General features: G+C 38.8%; 1 protein-coding gene across 1 annotated transcript in view; it reads left to right on the forward strand.

Annotated features, from left to right (window-relative positions):
* The first annotated feature begins 3,335 nt into the window (after positions 1–3,335).
* opn7b (opsin 7, group member b) overlaps positions 3,336–18,201 on the forward strand; it is a 58,995-nt gene continuing 44,129 nt past the window's right edge. Inside the window, exon 1 of the mRNA XM_022190175.2 lies at positions 3,336–3,815. The gene's annotated coding sequence lies outside the window, so the exon portion shown is untranslated. The remainder of the gene's footprint in view (positions 3,816–18,201) is intronic.

An 18,201-nucleotide genomic window follows, 5' to 3' on the forward strand; every position in this document is an offset into this window, starting at 1 on the left:
CGGCCCACTGAGGATTAAGTGGTGCATAGATAATGGATGAATTGAAATGAATAGTCTGACTCACAGAATATAGACTCAGGGTATACTCTATACTAAGCCTGTCATGCATTTCACGTGGCATTTTTTCTCCTTCCAAGGAACTTCAGGAAACAATTACAACTTCTGAGTTTGCAACATGGACGCTGAAATCGACAAGTTGTAATACAGATTTGGATCATGCAGTAAGGCAGGCCTGCTTGGTCATTTTTTTGCCTCTGTGCTTGCAAATATTCCACTCTTCCACAAGTTCCCCCCAAGATGATTTTGATTCGTTTAAAGAAATACCAACAAGTCAAAGCACTTCTATCGACCATAGCAGGATGATAATGAAGTGCAGCCAGAACATTTTCAAGTGCTGTCAAAGTGTTTTGGATACGCAACCATTCAAAAGTTTGAGGTCACTCAGACGATTTCATGTTTTCCATGAAAATTCACATTTTTATTCATGTGCTAACGTAATTGCACAAGGGTTTTCTAATCATCAGTTAGCATTTCAACACCATTAGCTAACTAACACAACGTAGCATTAGAACACAGGAGTGATGGTTGCTGGAAATGTTCCTCTGTACCCCTATGTAGATATTCCACTAAAAATGAGCCATTTCTAACTAGAATAGTCATTCACCACATTAACAATATCTAGACTGAATTTATGATTAGTTTAATGTTATCTTCATTGAAAAAGACAAGAGAGAGGGGGACAAATAGAGAGACAAAGCCAGAGGCAGAGAATGAGGAATGTGATACCTCCAGGAAGGAGATGACACACAGCACGCGTTTTTAAAAAACAACTTTAAAATTTGCAAATTGTGTTCAGCTGAATTCCAAAAAAGAAAACATGCACCGCAATGACATCTGTGACAAGCTTAATAGTGATAAATATTATATTGAAGGTGCACTGACATGTGATCAGTGAAATGAGCCCTCCATCTTCATGCATATGGATACACTTAAGTGAGGATCATCCGAGCGACGCATGACGATGACCTTAATGACGACGAAGAAATGAGTGGGAATCAACAATTTTGGATGTAAAATTGGAAAAAATCTTAAAGTGGTCTAAAAAATGTAAGATAATGTAATGATATAACTGTAAGTATACTCCCAATACTTAAAAGAAAATTAATTTTCACATGATTCATATTCACATTATGTCATAGTAAAAACACATGATAGCATGATGGGGTAGTCACTGGCTTTTTTCCCCCTCCCACGTCTTGATTTCTGTTTTTATTACGGTATTTAGCCCTGCAAATTCCTTTCAATGGCAGTTCCTTCTTAGATAAAGGAACCTATATACAAGTGTTTGTAACTTGTACAAACATAAGTAAACAGTAAGGGCAACAGACAAAGACTTGATTTAAGTGAATGGCAGTAATGTGAATGGTTCCTTTTCACACTGAAGACTTGCCTTAGGGAAAGTCTTCCAAATGCACGTGTTTCTGTGAGAGTCTCCATGTTTTATCATCAGTGATAGGATTCTGTGTGTGCTCACATGCATATGGTCAGCCAGAACTGACAACTGGGTGGAACTCTGGTGTTTTCAGGTGGTCACAATGTGACACAAAATGCAGCAGACATGTCCAGGGAGGAAAGCGAGGAGGGGGATCTGTTCAAGCTGAATTTCTCTCCACTGTGCAAAAAGGCACACAACATTGTCAGAAGCCCAATCAAGCAACAAAAGGAGCACTTCTGTGCTTTCAGTGAAAAAGCAGACTGTGCCTGTTTAAATCAATACATTTAAAAGAAAAAGGTGCATGCGTTCCCTCTGATATGTTTGATGTGAGTGAATGTTTTTCAGCCGCGTTGCTTTATTTTTGCAGCGTGAACACGGTGCACTGGGGAAGAGTTGTCTTAACACTGTGTATGCACGCTCATCCTGTAGCAATAAATCAACAGATTGAACAAAATGGCTTGTAAAAGTTCAGCTACACTGTAGGAATTTTCAGCAGGTGCAGTATAGCATAGATAGGGTGTCCCTGAACTATTCATGCATCAAAATGCCAAGAAGTCATCTCATCAGTCCCCAAACATGACCTTTATATCTTCACATCAGATAAGCATCAGTTTATAGGGCAGAAAAGAAGATAGAATTGAATGAAATTATTTGATGACAGTTTTTTGTGCATAGTTTTGTTTTTGATACTGGAGGTAGCTGCTGGGCAGCTGTCTCTCTCTGTCCACCAGGTGTGTTTCTGTAGCTGCCATCCCTGTTTACTGCTGATTTAGGTAAGCATCAAGGTATCATGCCCACAACTGAGCAGATGGTTCTGTGAAACAGACAGAAGGGACACAAAGGCAGTGCAAAGAGCCTGCAGAGAAAAGGATGCAGAAACATTCCAAAAGTCTATTACAAGTGCACAATTTTATGATTTGTGTTACTGCTAAAAAATAATCTGAAATTGCATATTTCTATTTGTATAGCGTTTCATAGTAGTGTGTATATAAGAACTACAACATATGCTCAAGATCAAATGGGATAATGTGAATACTGATTGGCTGTTCTTTGGCCCCTTCCCCTATTTTTTCTGTCTCCCTCTCATATATTCCACTTATGCAGTTCTGCAATGAGTAAAAGCACATTTCTATATTCAAATGCATACATACAATACATAAGACATTTTCTTTATGTTGAACTGCATTCTTAGAGGTCACACGTTCATCCATTTCCATTGGGTGTGTGCAAGTAATGAAGACTGATGTGAAGTCTTTTGTTTTATGTTTTCTTTCTGAATAATGCTTTCTTCGTGAAGTTTGCTCTCAGCAGGTCCTCCGGTGCATTGTGAAATTGCATTCAAACAAACAAGGACGCGAGGGTACACACACCAGTGTGCCTTTGCTGGTGGCAGCAAACTGCTTGCTCGTAAAGATTAACTGTGACGTTTTGCTTTCACTTGCACAGCAAAGCTGAACCCATGCCCCAGCCTCAACCGCTCCCTGCAGAACCCTTCACATCCACATATCCATGTTGTATCATATCATTATGTCTTTGTCTTCACGCTGTTATCTTTTTGTCTTCATCTTTCCCTCTTCAATCCTGGAGGCTATAGCCATATGTATTCTAGAGATTGAAAAGTGAGAATTGAAAGAGAACGGCACTATTAATTATTAATTAATTTAAAAAACAACAACACTATTTGAAACATATAAACCCTTCAAAATATCACCTGCACGTGGGAATTTCCAGGAGAGCATGGTGTGTGAAGAAAACATAAATGCTGAGAAAGGTGTGTGTGTTTGTGGGGGAGAGAGAGAGAGAGAGAAGGTGAAAGAGAGACAGAGAGAGAGAGAGAGAGAGAGAGGAGATGCAGAGTGGAGAATGCATGTGTGTACAAGAAGGAGATTTAAGTAGAGGGGGAGAGCAGAGAGAAGGGACTGGGGAGAGAGTGGGAGCTGCAGACTGAGAGAGACAAGAGAGAGAAAGGAGAAGAGGGGAGAGCAGAGACCAGAAGCAGCACAAGGCAGCAGCATGTCTGCCTCTATCCGTCGACTCTTGGATCTCCCTGAGCACAGCTGCCGGGCTGCTGTCGACTTGTGAGTGGATCCTTTCTGCTGAGTGACTGTGTGAGGGAGCGCCTAAGTGTGTAGCGCACACACACACACACACACAGACACACACACGCAGCACAGTTTCCCAGAGGCTACGCATAAGCCGGGTGTTCAACTGTTCTGGTTATAGAAAGTGCCACACATGAGTGAAGGTTTGACCAGCTTCGCTCTGGACTTGACTCAACACCCATGATCTCCAGCCTACTCTGGCATACCCTCTCATTAAGGTAAGCAGAGAAAGTGTTTTGCAGACTGCATTTGGTGTGTTCTTTTAGCATTCATGTTGGGGTTGTTTTTTCTTTTCTTTATATATGTCTAACACCCTTAGGAGTTTTTTTCTTTTTGGAGAAGCATACTTTAAAAACAAGATTGAAGCTGAATGGAGCACAGCGGATCACGTTGCAGTTCTCCCAGGCTCTAGTTTCACTGTTTATTGTATCTGGTCTGACCTGCTTTATACGTATAAACATCTTGACAGACTTGACTATATCAAGTGATGACCCCTATGTTATCTCTCACTGGTTCTTGTGCCCAAATACTGAGAGTATTACATATTCTGACTTTGCCTCAAGGTGCTACAGCAGTCAAAGTCAGATTGTTTTTGTGTGGCTTTGACAGTCTGTGGTGATGAGTGTTTATTACTCTGTATGCCCCTGCAACTGCTAAACACAAGTGCACCAAAAGTTAACCAAGTCCATGCTACAGTGAATTCTGTACAGTTTATTGGGTTGGATCTGTCATGTGGATTGCTTCAGCAGTGACATGATGTTCTTCTTGTGTCATTTACACTGAACTAAATACACTGTAGAGGGAGTGTTTGTTTAATATGCTTAATAAATATCATTAGAAAAAGTGGGATCAATGACTCATCGTAAAGGCAGTTTGATGAAACTATATTTACTTTGAAATGTTAATTCAAAGTAGATCCCTCCCGCACATGTAAGTTGCTTTTTCCCCATCACTCCTCCACTATGAAGAAAGGAGAAGTTGCTGTGGTCGTGCCTCTCATGAAACACTAATAGGGATCATCAGTGTCTCCCCTAGCAGCTTTCCTAAATATTCATGTCTCCCTTAGTAATGTGGTTCTGTGACTATCAGAAGTCCTCTGTGCTGCAGCATCTCTCTGCTTCATGTTCAAACTCATTATACTTTGTATGCTCCGACTGGATTTGCTTTTACATGTTCCTAGGAATTCACGTTGCTACTTGAGCATGGGCGCTTCATGACTGGAGCATCTCCACGAGCATTAATGTGATGAGGATAATCATTTTTCTTTGAAAATACAGTCTTATTGATCAGCAAACCGACGCGCTGTCTGAAGTTAGCGGTTAATTTATTTAATTGATTCTGCACAGTTTCAATGCTGCTTTCTCAAACTGTTGTATAACATGGAAGCATGCACAAATCTCTGAATCAAAAATGATTCCCTTCAAGCCCTTTTCTCCTCTCTAATTTAATCACAGCGGGAAGAAATCTTTATTCAAAGTACTTAGTGATTAAGTTGTTATAAAAACAAACATTTCACAGTGGGTAAAGAAACCACTTGTGTGACTGTAATTTTGATGGTTTACATTAAGAGCAGAACTTGAAGGGCTTTTCATTTGCATTACAAAAGGCTGGGTGATTGTTAGTGGGGGGGCATATGACTTGTTCCATTATTTGCTCCATATTCTACAGCAGAACTAGTAATCAGACAACCCACATCCAGCATCTAGCATTAGATACCAAGCATTAGATACCAAGCATCGTAGCCTGCTGCCAAGAGAAAATGTGTAATACCCACTGTCTGCCAGATTTATTCTTGATTCACATGATGCCCTGACCACAAAAGCATCCAGTGATAAAATATCAGTGGGAGCAAAAGATGCACTGAGTAGCAATAAATCAAAGCAAAGGACAAAGTTGTGTAATACGAAGCACTGCATTAGGTTTCTTTATTGTGTCCTACATTTCTATCCCAGGATGCTGCATCACTGGCTTAAAAACATGCACAGTGCAGTTCAGGGGCAGAAATTTAACCACCAACATTTTAATTTTACTGAAGAAAGATACCAAAAACCCTTCTCTGTCTTACTTCTCACATTTTAAATCGTTTCAAAAATGAATATGTTCGGGTGTCAGACAGCTCTGACAGAACAAGATATATAAAGTAGAGCTAGAACTAACAGTTCATGACAGAAAATTACTGCAAATGTTTCACCACAATTAGGAAAAATAGTAAGTCATTTTACAAGCAGATGTGTGTATTTTCTGTTTCAGAAGTGTCAAAGGTGACAATCTGATGTTTTTATCTGATTTATGTCCGATTTAATCCGAGTATATTTCAGGTACGAACAAACTGGGCAATTGGAACAAAATGGGATATTAAGACATCACCTAGGAAACTGACCAAATGATTAATTGTGAAAATAATCATCAGATTTATTGACAATGACGTTATTAACACTTGAGTCTGTACCATGCAGATATGAGACCGTCTCTTGGGTGAACTGTGATTTTCCTTTTCTTTTAATTTTCAAGACGACGCAGTTAATCCTAAAAAGTAGCTGCAGCCCCACATATTATGAAAGTAACCATGTGTGGTATATGTCTGGTGCCTGTGTATGACTGTGTGCCTGAGTCTACTTTTTGAAGTTATATATAACCCATGACATAACCCAGCTAGTCCCACTCTGACAATATGGAGGTGTCATTGTATGCAACAGAACCACATCGGTGTGGGAGGGGAGGCATTTTGCAATGACTTACCAGTGGGGGTGAAAGCTGAGTCCAAAATTAATCAGGTTTATGGAGCAGATGAAGAAGAACTGCCATATAGCTTTGAATTGCAAAAGAGAAGACCACTGTCCACTGGCTGCATGTGTGCTTGCTTAATGGGGGTTCATCATGTTTCTGCCATGATGTTCCAGATGATTCGCTTGTTTTCTGTCTGGACGAATGTGTTTTGGCATATTTACTTTAAGATGGACAGTACTGTTCTGTAGAGACAAATAAATGTAATTTCTATGTTTTAGTGGTGAAATATTCTAACGTATGTACAACGGTAGATCATCGGTGTTGATGCATGTATTCACGAGCAGACACAGACGCACACACAACTCACACGCACTCAGAATGCCTCATTATCCTCGTCTTTGTACACAGATGTAAGTGGAAGAGGTCAGTGACATAGTGTAGTGCATAATGAATGAACATTCATTATGGGTCCAGTGTGGTTACATAGTCACGCATGCACGAGCTATGTCCAACGTCAGAGAGAGGCCATCCATCCATCGACTTACGAAACTAACCATCCGCCAGAGTGTAGATCTGGGTCAATTTACTCTGTTTCATTCACTTGAACTAACAAGTCAATTATCTGTGTTCTATTTTTTCACTCTTTTTAATGTTAGAAATTGAAAAAAAAAGGGGGAAAAAAATTGCATGAAGCTTAAGTAATGACACCATGGTTGGTTGGTGTAATTTTCGAGCGGACTTGCAGACAAAAAAAAAAAGATAAAAGAAATTGAAAATGTTAAAGAGGCAGGCTGAAATTAAAAGGAATCCACCCTTTAAGCTACAGCATTTACTTTATATACACAATCATGGAAAGAATTATTAGACCACCCTTGTTTTCTTCTTGTTCATTTTTATTGCCTTGATTGGACAAATAGAATGATAACAAAAATAGCTCATAAGATTTCAGTTTAAGAGCTGATACCTAGTCATTTTCCGTGGTTTTCTGATAACCAAAATCACTTAAGTTCTTCCATCAATAGCTATGGCATTATACTGCCAATCTAGTGCTTTTAGGCATTCCGTGTTTTCTTTTCTTCAGGTAATATATGTGTAATATAGTGGTACTAGGCATTAAAATGAACAAGAAATTGAAGAAAATAAGGGTGGTCTAATATTTTTTCCCATGACTATATACAATAGGATCATGTTATCAGCCAGCTAACTACTATATATATATATATATATATATATATATATGTTCTGACTGTGGCACCATGTATAGACTACATCAAATTTGCAAAATAATAATAATAATAATGCAAGTGCAATAGTGACAAATCTAGCACTGTCTGTTTGGTGAAGTGTGTGGAGTGATGGTGAAACAAACACTCACTTTCCTAACAATCCTACAGCAAATCCTACATGAAGTTCGGAAGTTGTTAAAAAAAGTCACTTATATGTCTCTTGCCAGAAAACACAAACAACCCAACAATATAAATAACAGATCAAAGAAACTGTCTTGACTTTCAAAGAATACCTTTGCTAAAAGATAAAGAATTCAGCTTAAGGGATTGGGAGCCAGAACAAATGTCAACCACATACTTTTCTACTTACAGTTGTTTTGTTTTCTTCTGGTCTTAGATATCGGAGAGCATAAGATCATTGACTGTGAGACAGTGAGTTTTCTCACAATTAAGCAAAGAATGGTTTCTCCTTCGAAGGAAGCTTTCATCTTTGAAATGAAGGTTGTTACCTAAAATCGTCTCGTCACAAAACAGCAGGAGTCTGACATGCCTCGGGAATGATGTGACACTGAACTTGGAAGAGCACAATGCACGCTTTGTAGCTGAAGAATAATGCATTCGCTTTCAGTTTAGATTGTTTCTACAAACATAAAAAGGCACAATGTTTCTTGTTCCCCGCACAGTGCCATGTCCTTTGTAATTTAGCATCGTATTCCATGACTCCAGGGTCTTGCATGAGATATTTGTGCTCTGTGTGCTCAAGAGTCTACTTTTGAGAGTTTGTGCTCATTGCAAGTATAGTGAACATATACCAATATTTCCTTGTTGTTTCTGTAAATAACATGCAGTCCTTGTATTCTTTTTCATGTCATGAATTCATGCTGGAGTTCATGCTTGGATATAATCTTATCTGACTTACCATATGGCTATTGATTTTCTCTTTCTAGAAGATCAAAGCTAAGACAATGGCAATATTACAGATGTGTTGCGTGCATATTTTGGAATAGGTTCAAAAATACTGTATACTACAAGCAAACTCATTAACCATGTCTATTTTGTTTGCGGGAAAAAAAATCTGTCAGAGTTGAGGGTAGGAATGTGGTTCGATAACAATTTATTGAATCTGAAACCAGCTGAGAATCAAGACATTCTGCTGCACTGAAGCAGTTGTGAGGCTTTCACAACCGATTCTGTCACTGCTGTGTGACATTCATTAACCCTGTCCTGACTCATTTCGTTTTCAGTTTTTGCTGCAAGGGGAAGCAGTGTTTACTTCTCACTAGGGGTTGCTGTGCTGCAGCTGAAAGAGAAAAACAGCAAACAGCACAGTGAAAATTATATCAGTGCTGCTTTAACATGCAGTGACTATTAAATGAGCAGATTACTGATGTTTTGCATACATTATACACCTAATATTTGCTTAAGGGGAATCAAAATGCTGTGCTGCTTCAGCTTGATGAGTCTAACAGTTGTCCTTCTCAATTTAGCAAAAATGCTACTTACTTTAACATGTTGAACGGTGGATAAATATTTCAAGAAGGAACTAGCTGTTGAGGCACTGTATGAGGTAAAAGGAACAATTACATGCCGGTGATATAAAATCAATGGGAAGCGAGTTATTATAGTTTACTAACTGGGACTGCTTGCAAGCACAGTCAATACTCAGAACACCAGCAGAGACGAACTCATGAACATTTCAGTAAAACCCTCAGTGAAAAATCTAAACTTCTTCTCTGAGTCACAGCTGAGTCAAATCCTGACACACAGACACACATACTTTTGGATTCAGTGTAACCTGCACTTTCGGAGAATATCATTATCTATGATGTCCAGTATGAATAAACTTCCATAAATTTGCTTAAAAATCTCAGAAAATGATTGGATTGGTAGGATACGGTTTCTTCAGGGGGAATGGAGTGACTTTGACAACCACTAATTAGAAGTTTCTGGTATTTTCTCTGGAGACATTTTTATGTATGATAAGATGCTGACAGATCCAGCCTTGAGCAATAAGCCAGAGAAGCATCCAGTCTGGGGCGTTCTCAACATGGGCTTTTTACCCAGCTGTGCAGCAATGAATCAGAGCTAAAGGGTTTTTTTTTTCTATTGCAGAATCTACAGAAGCTTCTAGAAGTAAACAAAAGACCATAACCAAATGCTACATTTCATTATTTTACTGTGAATTGGTATTCAAACCTTTTACTTTAGCCAGCAAGTCTAACAAACCTAGGAGGAAATTTCTGTAGCTGTTTCTGTTCAGTGTATTTGACCCCATGTGCTGCTCATGCTTAATTTAATATCCGTGCAGAAGTTACAGGTTACAAGATGTTCTCACAGCTGGCTAAAGGAAAAATTTTTTACCTGTCATTCAAAAAACCCTATGATTTATATGCAAATTTCCATCCATCTGGCAGATAACTATGATCACATTGCCGACAGCTGTTATCTTTGTCATTGTCCACATTAAATGGTCAATGGGAAAAGACAAAAAAGAACATTTCGTTCTTTCTGCAGGTCATCCTGTTTATGAGCTGCAACTCTGGGATTCAGTTTATGTGGAATGAACTACTTTTAGCATACATCCTCTTTCCTGTGGTACCATTAATTTCATGGTTTATGCACACACAGCGATAATTTGCATGTTTCCTCAATTTCCCACTTGTCATGTGGGGATTGTGAGTGTGCCATCGGCATCAGTTTCACTGAGGACAAGGGGTACCAGGAGTTATTCCGATCATGGAGATTGTAATTAAACATAATCGCCCACTGCTTTCTATTCCCCTATTAGAGCATGAGACTCTCAGCCTACAGCTCAAAACTGGACCCAGCTTTTCCTCAATTCCCCAGGATTCACTGGGTCAAGTTTCATTTAATTTTTGCTTTTGCTCTCAGCAGGAATATGATTTTGTTGAAATGAAACAATACGGTACCTTATCCCGCACCTTTCCACAGAATGTTAATGATTTATACATTTTACTGATGATGGAATTGTTTCCTGGTTTGCATTAAAGAAAAAGTCTTGCGGCTCTGTAAACAGTCTTTTACCCATTGTGGGATTAAACTATAAGGCTGAGGTAAAAACTTTGGATACAGTTTCTTTGTGTTCATTTAAGTCAGTCTGTAAATTTACTTTTTTCGTTTCTGTTTGGGCAATTTTATTTTGTCTATTTCTTTTTACTGTTATTTCTCATTTACCACTTTATTTTAATAACAAACAATTGCTCTATTATTTCTTGTGATTAACATTAAAAATTAAAAAGGTTTCACTTCATTTGTTTGTTTTTATCTCTAAGTTTCTTCACAATCTGCTTTCCCTGCGTTAACATTTAGCAATTTGTGACACTTTCAAAGTTATTTATAAACCTAAACGTAAGCAAATTGATTGTAGAAGTCTTAGTAAGGGATCAACATTGACGTTGTTGTTAGTAACAGGACATGGTTTTGTTTGATTAGAATATTGTTTTTTTTAATTGTTTTTTTCTCTTGCTTATTAACTCAGATTAGAATGAGGTTAAAGCAGAATCAGGATCGTTGCCCGCACAGACTGCACCCAAACAAAACTTAAACTGTCTAAGCAGCTCTTCAAAAGCTTTACTGTGACAGGTTCACATCTTCTGGTGTCCTCCTACTGAAGAGACACAAACAGCCAGTTTAAAAATATGAGCGTGATTGCAACAGTAAGCCCCGGCTGAGCAGCTGCTTTTTCCATGACTCTGTCAGAGTGTTATGTGTGTCTGTTTATACTGTGCTGCCCTGTTGCAGTAGACAACATGATTTTGAGCAACAGACTGGTTGTTTTGCTATTATGCTTCCAGTGATGTGACATGTTCTGCCTAATTTGCCTGCACTGGGCCTGCCTCATTATTCAGCCTGCCTGGAAAAATCATGTTTTAAAAAACGCACAGATTACCAATATTTAACTGTGATTTTAACATGTAATGACATGGTTAATGTGCCTATATGAAGCCATACTGTAGATGCACAATTGTGTAATACATTAAAAGCTCAAATGCTGTTAAATGATGTTACACAGAGATTGGATGATTTGCCTCAGAGCTGAATTGAGTCTTTGACTCTGGCGGGGACATCTGCCATTTACAGTCCCCTGAAGAAATTATGCTTTGGCTTCTGTGTGTGTGTGTGTGTGTGTGTGTGTGTGTGTGTGTGTGTGTGTGTGTGTGTGTGTGTGTGTGTGTGTGTGTGTGTGTGTGTGTGTGTGTATAAATACCCGTGTGTGATTATCTGCAAGCATGGTCATTCCCCTAGGGAAGATATATCCTGAATGACGAGCAACCAAATGTCAGCTATCCTTATCCTTATGTACTTCATGCATTATATATGAGCCTGTCACTCGCAGCTTAGACTGTAAGAACAACATGAGCATGACTTTACACACACTAACAAATGCATAAAAATGAGGCATACATTTACACACAAAATTCCACAGGCAAGGCAGTATTCACCAATTTAATAGGTTGTGTGCACTGTAAGCACACTCTTTCTCAAATGTCTACCCAGCTATCTCTGTAAATAAGGGCTTCTTTATCTTAGCACTGTTCAGGCTTAACAAACTACAATGAAACAACTACACTGCTATGTCTAATGCAATTGTGTACAAGATTATGGGTTATAGCACTCTCATGTCAACCACGCACCCTTATGAGCAGTTTGAATACAAAATACAACCTGCCACCCATAGATGTAATTTAAGCAGCACATGTGAAAAAGCACTATGGAGTTGCATGTAGACTCTTGTTAGAGTGCACATTTTATCTGCTCTCTTGTGCCTTTCTACTCTAATCACTGAACTACAAATCAATTTGTAATCATGAAGGATGACAAATTCGCTTCCAAGTTGCATCCATGGCAACAAACTCACAGTCACCGTGTGTTTTCTTTCATAATCCTCCCCCAGTTCATTGAAAGTACGACATCGGAAGGCTACCTTTCCTACCAGCACACTTGCAAGAATGTACACAATCAGGAACAAATTAATTTTTTAAAAAGCTGCAGACTATACACTCCCACATGTATTATACAAACAAGACTTCGATCTCATTAACTTCGAATGACTCATTTAATCATCTCGATGGATTTCAGTTTGAAGTTGGCAAAAAAGGCCACATCCCTCGCTGTCTCTTCCCCTCATCTCTTACATGATTTTCTTTGTCTGCTGAAAGATTACATCACATCTCTGTGTTGCTCTCCCTCTGGCCCAAAGCCTCTCATGTCTGTCTGACAGCGTCTAAACTACAGTACTACACTCCTTCTCTCAGCACCTATGATTATGCCATTGTAGCGGGTCTTAGGGTGATACAACCCGAAGGAAAAGAAAAGATGGTCAGCATTTTCAGGCTGTAAAAAAAAATTAAACTAGGAGAGAAAACTGTAGGGGAGGAAGAGAGGGATGCAGATGGAAGGCAAGAGAAGCATTTCTATGAGATTATTGTTTGTTGTTTTTCATCAATCCATCAGTTTGACAGCAGATTGACGCTGCAGGAGACACATTTTATCACAAAATATTGACGACTCACTTTGTGCTCCTTGATTTGATCTTACCTGCTCCCGCCTTTCCTTGTGCACTTGTGGATTGTACACATTGCACTTGGTATGAAAAATCGGAAAAGTGAATTTAAATGTTATGAAAATACCGAAGCAAGCAACATCTCCACCCATTATTGCGCTCCCATTAAATAGGCTGCATAAATTTACACTGAAAAGCCAAAACACTATGACCACTCTTGACTAATATGTTATTGTTACCTAGTATGCCACAAAAATTGCTTTGAATCAAAAAACCATGCTATGTACAAGACTTAAAAAGGTGTCCTGTGGCATCTGACACCAAGATCATGGCAGAAAACCCCCTTAAACCTTGTTGTCACTGTTAGAGTCACAGATTACACTTGTTCCTGCAAACCTCCCTAATCACTGCTTCTGGTTTGTGAAGTTTCCCTCCTTGAACCACTTACAGTGCATACTCACCATTGCTGACAAGAAGCCTCCGACAAGCCATGCAGTTTTGGAGATGACCCAGTCATATTTACTGAACAATTTAATATATCCCAAATCTTGACGTGCAGTTCTCAAAATCCCTCTCCAGTCATTGAATAAACCCCTAAAACCTCTGTGTGTCAAAGTTACATATTTAGAAGTTTTTGACAATAATCCCTTTCTGCCTTAAAATGTCTGAGATGTTTCCTCGAGAATCTAGAATTTGAAGTCCTTACTTCTCTCTCCTCGCACCCATTCCCACTTGAACACCATCTAATATATCTCTGGTGAAATACAGTGAAACTACTCTACACTATGCAATAACGAGTTGTAACACTGGAACAATTCAGCCGTACATGTTCGAACCAGAAACCAATTCTGAACAAAATGATGTGTTAATGATGGATGATGATGTGGAAAGCTCCAACTTGCAAGCTGACAGGATTGGTTCCTTAGATTTGTCTGTTTGCAGTAGCAGTTGTTGTTTGCGACAGCAGTTTCACATTTCAAATGCTCAACTATGGTGATGACTTTTCATGTCTCATATGTCTTCCAGCTTATAAAAAAACATCATAAGAACATGTTAACAAGGGGAAAAAATATTGAATTTCACTGCAGGAGGTCTTTAAGAGGTAATCAAGAGACAATCTGTAAGGGGTCTTAATGTTTTGGCTCATCAGTGTATCATTACAGTGGAATAGTTAAGAGCCTAAGGGCACACAGTAGAGTAGGGGTAAGATGTGAAAGTGCTACCAGTGCCTGCTGTATGAACTCATACATCATCGACTATGCTTTATGGTGAATTCTAGACAGGTCAGATCTGAGGGCAGCAAAAATGAAATATTATGCTCAGGAACATGTGATAAAATGTCATTACTGTAAGAGCTTGCAGGAACCCATAAATTGTAGAAGTTTATGGAAACAAGTACTAAACCTTCAGCACAGAGAGGGGACATACTTCTTTGATTAACTAAATCTATCTCAGTTGTCCCAGATTTAAAATAGGAAAGACAGAGTACAAATGAGTTGATAGACTACCCTAGATAAACACAATATAATACAGTGCAGAGTGGTTGTTTGTGCAGTCTCTTCACCTTTGACCACAGTTGTGATTATTTAGGAAGATCTCGGCAGCTGGATGGTTCACTTAGTGCTGCTGGGCGGCTTAGAGAGCTGTTTGTTTATAAATTTTAAAATATCAGATAGCCTGGGCCTCTTTCATTTCCGTTCTTAAACATCACACTCATCTCACTAATAAATGAAGGAGAGTGTGTATGTGTGTGCGTCTGTTCTTCGTGTTTCCCAACATCCGTTTATCAGATCTGCTGGACATTTGGCAGTTTTTTTGTAGGGGTCCCAAGGAAGTGCTTCACTGAGTCTAAAGTAGTTTGAATGAGCACTGAATAGGAATCGTAAAAGAAAAGAAATTAGGTAATAGTTGGTGATTACTTTAGGGCAAACTGTGTGCAAATATATTGCAGCCTGACATGAAGTTGTTTGGTTGCTCTCTTTAGTAACTTTCAGTTGTCCCAACATCTATTATATTGTCACTTTGTTCCAAACAGGCTTGTTGTGAATGGGCACTAAAATCATGCAGAAAATACATGTATGTACAGGTACAGTAAAGTTTGCAATTGTGTGACAACGTATTATGGTTTTTTAGAGACAACTCAAGATGTTCCATACTTTGTATTATGCTTGCAGCTCTAACAAGTTCAATAAATTGACGTTGACAGGAGGAAGTATTTTTTAAGCTGAAGGTGTTGCTTTTATGCTGGTAGACTGAAAAAATCGTCCTACACTCGTCTGAAGTGTAAACACCTTGAAACTGTTTCAGTATTAAAGCACAACTTCATTTAAAGCAACACACTGATGGTGCGCTTGTGAATTCCAAATAAGGTGAACAAATCAGCCAAGTGTTGTTTTTGTCCAACCTAAACCTAATTCTTCTTAAATTCATTTGTTTGTTTTTTTTAAAGATTATTTCATATTCCACTGCTGCTGATTGCTGTGAGTTACCACACACATTTCGCTGTATTTTGCACAAATGATTACATGAATGGCTTTATTTTGACAATAAAGCCTCTGTCTATGAGATAATCGCAGGCTGAAGCGAAAGACTGTGTCAGAATCAATCAAGATGGAGGGGAAACGTTTTTATCCAAGGGTCATGATTCTGAAGATCAGGCACTAAAACTGTTAAACACAATTTAAGCTCCTTTAAGTTGATGTAGGATTGCCACTTAATCATTTTAGCAATATTTTTCCCACTTGTCTGATACAGATATCTAGTTTTTTTTTTTTTTTTTAAAGAGAGACACAGTACACAACACACTGGATAATCCATGTACTGGCAAGACATTGAAATGAGCGCTATCGAATGAGCTCTCTGAATGTGAGGTAATGTTTGCTGTGCTGTTTTGTAATATCTGTCCAAGAAATAATGACCCCATCTCTGCCTTTTAATCTGTTCCGTCCATGTTTAACAATTATTGAGCTCATGCTGTCAGTTTCTTGCAAAAATTGGTCTAGGATCAAACCATCAGCCTCATGCTCAGCCAGAAAATCCCTTTTCCTTTGATGTGGAACTCTCGGGTGGATATCTCGCATGTAGCCTGGCTTGCAGAGTAACTGACACCTTGCAGAGAAAAACCCTGCAACTACAGAAAGCTACAAAACAGAAGACCCACAATGGCTGCAAATTAAGAGTGAATCAGCTGTGAAACATTTTGTTAGAGCTGTCTGACCTTCACTCCGGTTGGATGTAAATTAAATTAGTAGGCAAGTTTTTTGAGGAATGTCTCCTGAAGGTTTTTTAGCATGCAGGTATTTTTCTGCTCATAATCCATCACTGTAGCCTGTCCAAAAGGCATTGCAAATAAATGAGGTGTAGCCCCTTGTGAAAATGAAAAAAACAATAACAACAATAATCAGGACCACAATGTAATGATTTGTCTTTCATTTCTCTCACTGTTTACATCTGATTAACCAACATTCTTCAGCATAAGCCCTCCCCTGGGTCACTGAATAACATCACAAACGATTGTTTCCCTCTGCACCACAAGAATTATGTGGCTGTTCAATTTCATTTTACTCCAGTCTCACCCACGCTGGAACTGCATGGAAGTAACAATCATCCACTAGGCTGTGGAAATACCCACTCATCAAAGACCACATTAATACTGCATGAACCTGCAAACCCTGAGATTATATTCAGTGTAAAAATGTTATTCTTCACAGCCAGTGTTTTTTGTTTAATTTTTCCTTTAGTATTCAGATGTAATATAGCAGCTACGTAAGGATTGGGTGAAGATCTGGTTTTATCTCATACAGATATTCATTTCAGTACCTCAGGAGATCTGTCAGTAATGATTCCTGCAGCTCTGTTTCTCAATCTTAAAAACTGTGCGTCACACTGTGTGGCGCTCATGTTGCCTTAGGGGAACATTTATGAAAGGTAACATCACTGGTGTATAGCAGAAAAAACTGATTTGACAGCCTGCAATGACTTCATAAATATAACGCTAGCCAAAACACTTGATTTTGCAATGAAACTGGCACGGTGCATCAGTCACGTCTGGACAGTAACCAATCTACTTTATAAGGTCACTATATGCCACAATTCTGTCTCTTTCACAAAACATGGATGGATGTTAAAGAATTATATTTGGTTTTCTGATCACATGCAATCTAGGAAATACTGAAAATGGGCTGAACCATCTGTGACCCACACAGTAAAATTGATTAGGATGAGCTCAGAGATGGTGCACAGATTGAGTTCCTTTCTTTTTGTCCTAGTGGCTCAAGGTAATGTCAGACTGCTAGGCCACCAATTTGGTACCAAGCAAATTATCTTATTGGCTGTTAGATGAATGGTCCCAAAATTATGTAGATTTCACTGATAGAACTTTGATCCCACATACCGCCACCATCAGGCCAATGTGCCAGTTATTGTTAAGTAAATTTGTTTACATCTGCCAAACTAATGACAGTCTCATTAGCTGTAGCTTTATTTTGTGTTTAGCTAATTGCATGGCAACACAATACAGTGTGCGATACTCTAACTGCACGGCTTCATTCAGTGGTTTTAGTAATATACAGATGAAGATACAACATTTTCCCTCCGGTGAGAATCTGTACTGCTCCAGAATCATCAGGAAACACTTTGGTCAAAGGGAAACCCTTGTCAATTAACTGTTTTTCTGAAATTCTGAATGTAACCTGCTCCCAACCAGGTTAGCTCCAAAGCATAAATCACCATGGAGATCTAGTATCTAAAAGAGATTCACCTTTTTGATACTGAAAACTCTGACTTTGAGCTCACTAACTCAGTAATCTCGGTTCATAGTACAGCCCTCTGGTGTCATTGCAGAGACTCATTTATTGTCATTATTATTTCCCAAAATGACAGACTTCTTCTGTTGAACCTTCAAATAGTAGCAAGTAAAATATTACACCTGCTGTCCAGAAAACATGGTCCAATGTTATTCCCACACCTTCCTCTCACTGAGAAATTTAGAATAATGCAAGATAACTGAAGCTTTTCGGTTCCTACTTTGACACCATGGGACACAAAGCAGTTCACAGACAATCAGCTGGGTTATGAAAAGTCACAGGAGTCTGCTCTGAATGATCCACAGTCTGGCACCAACACAGT

This window comes from Acanthochromis polyacanthus, chromosome 6 (assembly GCF_021347895.1).
Source record: "Acanthochromis polyacanthus isolate Apoly-LR-REF ecotype Palm Island chromosome 6, KAUST_Apoly_ChrSc, whole genome shotgun sequence".
In the NCBI taxonomy this organism is placed as follows: Eukaryota; Metazoa; Chordata; class Actinopteri; family Pomacentridae; genus Acanthochromis; species Acanthochromis polyacanthus.